The sequence below is a fragment of the Mus pahari genome, chromosome 11 (assembly GCF_900095145.1).
Source record: "Mus pahari chromosome 11, PAHARI_EIJ_v1.1, whole genome shotgun sequence".
Taxonomy (NCBI): Eukaryota; Metazoa; Chordata; class Mammalia; order Rodentia; family Muridae; genus Mus; species Mus pahari.
The window spans coordinates 52401151-52404365 of record NC_034600.1 but is presented as its reverse complement, the minus strand read 5'-3'; the positions used below and the strand labels follow the sequence as shown (position 1 = coordinate 52404365).

The 3215-nt window shown below is 38.2% G+C and overlaps 1 pseudogene; it reads right to left on the bottom strand.

Moving 5' to 3' along the window:
• The window catches only part of LOC110328892, a 51111-nt pseudogene that overhangs the window by 44667 nt on the left and 3229 nt on the right, over positions 1 to 3215 (bottom strand).

Sequence of the window (3215 nt, the reverse complement as noted above, 5' to 3'; positions counted from 1 at the left end):
AGTGAAGAATTGAGTTGGAATTTTGATGGGGATTGTAATCAAAACCCCTTTTATCTAAATTTTTTTAAAGTTTACTCAGTTGAAAGAATAAAATTTTTCAATGAATTTTTGACTGAAGAAAAAGAGGCTTGCTCAGTCATGCTGGCCATTGGTCCCACATTTCTTAGCATTCCAGAGCATTGGGTCATAAGAGAGTTAGATTAGAATGTTGGTTATAAATCTTTACAAGTCTGCTAGGATTCTGCTATGGATATACCCAGATCTGGGCTTCCTTCAGCTGCGTTGTTTTTAACACTCCTTTAATGCTGTTTCAATGCTGCTTCTCCATATTTGTTGTGGGTCTGTAAAGTTGTTGAGCTCCTTTGCATTAGTTTCGGTGGTCGGGATAAACCTAGGATTTCATGCATTTCTTTCAAAAATTCTTAATATAATAATATAAACTTTTAAAGTTGTCCCATATAAGATTACTGAATTTCCTTGGTGTCTGTTTTGACATTTCCCTATACATTTTTGACTGTGTTAATTAGGATCTCTGCTTTCTAAGTTAGTTATCTAGCTAGCTAATTAGTTAGTTAGTTAGTTAGTCAGTCAGTCAGTGAATAGATCTTCTTTATCTTCTCAAAACACCACCTCTTAGCTTCATTATTTCTTGTGGTCTTTTGTCTCTAGTTCATTAATTCTGCTCTGTTCTTTATCATTTCTTCCTTGAGTTTGGCTTGTTCTTGTTTTTTTCCAAATTCTTGAGGTGCATCATTAAGTCATTTATTTGTGCTCTTTCTGAATTTTTCATGTTGGTGCTATAAGTTTTCTGCTTATGGCTACTTTCAATGCATCCTAGAGGTTTTATTGTATTTTGTTTATATTTTCACTTAGCTCCAGGAATGTATTTTATTTCTTTCTTGATTTCTTGAGATCCCTTTGCTGTTGTTTTTAACCTCTGTTGCATTGTGGTCAAAAAGAACACATGGAATTACTTCAAATGTTCTGAATGTATTAAATTTGTTTTCTGTCTCAATATGTGGTCTATTTTAGAAAAGCTTCCATAGGTTGCTGAGTAGAGTGTTCATTCTTGGATGTTTGGGTGAATATTTTATAGATATGTCAGTTCAATGTATGATTTCATTTAATTTTAATGTTTCTCTGTTTATTTTTTTATCCTGTCTATTGGAGAAAATGAGTATTAAAATCACCTACTATTTCTGAGTTGGAATTAGTCAGTATCTTTAAGTTTTTAAGTTCTAAAATCATAAATGGACTCAGCACATTGTGTGTGTGTGTGTGTGTGTGTGTGTGTGTGTGTGTGTGTGTAAAGGGATGTAATAATAAAGAAGTCAACTTTGAGTGGGAGTTGGGAGAGTCACTGGAGGTGCTGGAAAGGGAATACTGATGGGTAGAAATAATGTAAATACACACTCATGCATGAAATTCTCAAAAACCTTAAGATAAATCTTATATTTAGTTTCTTCTTATATAACACATTTCATCTTTTAAAGGACAAATATTATATATATATATATATATATATATATATATATATATATATATATTGTTTTTTTCAAGACAGGGTTTTTCTGTATAGCCTGGCTGTCCTGGAACTCACTTTGTAGACCAGGCTGGCCTTGACCTCAGAAATCCACCTGCCTCTGCCTCCCGAGTGCTGGGATTAAAGGCGTGCACCACCACACCCTGCTCTTATTATATTTCTTTACCCACTATGACAAACTTCATTCTTTCATTCACAATAAACTAAACTAACTTAAAGACTGTAGACAAACTCAGCATCACCATGAAAGCCTAACATCTTATGTGGGATATAATATTCCCTTGATGCTGCATCTGCCATGGTCTTATACAGAACCATAGCTGTGTTAGCTCACACTTGGCTGCTTTATTCAAAAACATAACCTCTGAAACCCAGAGTTTGCACTGTGTCCCACAAAGAAAAGCAAAACCTAATTTCAATAAAATGATTTTGCTGATGTAAAAGTTAATTATTTTTTCTTTTTTTATTTATTATTATTTTCTTTATTTACATTTCAAATGCTATCCCGAAAGTTCCCTATACCTGCCCCCCGCCCCTACTCCCCTACCCACCCACTCCCACTACTTGGCCCTGGCCTTCCCCTGTGCTGGGTCATATAAAGTTTACAAGACCAAGAGGCCTCTCTTCCCAATGATGGCCAATTAGGCCATCTTCACCAATTATTTTTTCTTGAATAAATACCTTATTGTCTCTTGTGTGCATTATAAAGTTTAATGGGTTTTTTTGTTGTTGTTGTTGTTTTCTGTTTTGTTTGTTTGTTTGTTGGCAACTATGTATTTATTGTGTTTGGGAGGCAGAGTGAGGGAGAAACCCCAGCAGGAAGAAGACTGGGTCCAGTCTAGAGTTCCTGGTGAAGAACAGGAAGGTTTCTGCTATACCCATCACAGAATGAGAGGAGGCTCTCCAACAGGGCTTTTCAAGCTTCTCAAAGTTCTTCAGGATGATGTCATATAACACAGCGTAAGCATTTCAGATCTCCATGACCATCAGACCAATCTCCTGGTACTCTGTCTCATCTAGCTCGTACCCCAGCTGCCGATAATCACTCGTGTGGGGCTGGTTTGGCTGTTTTGGCCACCTCGTCACGCCTCTCGGAGAAATACTTAGAGATCTGCGTGTGGAAGCCTTCCAGCTTGGTACGAAGGCGGGTCATCAGCTCAAACACCTGTTGCTGGACAGCCATGCCAAAATCATTCCCATCCTCTACCCAAGGAATCTGTAGCTGCAACCAGGTAGTGACCAGAATGAGTTGCTCAATGACATCCTTGATCTTGGATTTTAAGCGTTGCAGGAGGACCACAATCTTCTCACTGCAGTTCATTGGGCCACAAGGAGGACTTTTGTAGTCTTCGTCCTCTTTCTTCTTTTCATCGTTGTCTTCCTTCTCCTGTTACTTCTTCTGCTCCTTCTTCTCTTTCTCCTTGACTGGATCAGGTACTGGGATGTCCAACAGAGCCTTCAGATTGCTCAGGTTGGCTTCATTGAAAGCTGGCTCCTTTAAGAACGCATCCAACGTGTGGATACTTCATTCCTCCTTAGAGTAGTGAACAAAATACCCATGGAAGGAGTTACAGAGACAAAGTTTGGAGCTAAGATGAAAGGATGGACCATCCAGAGACTACCCCNCCCGGGGATCCATCCCATAATCAGCCACCAAACCCAGACACTATTG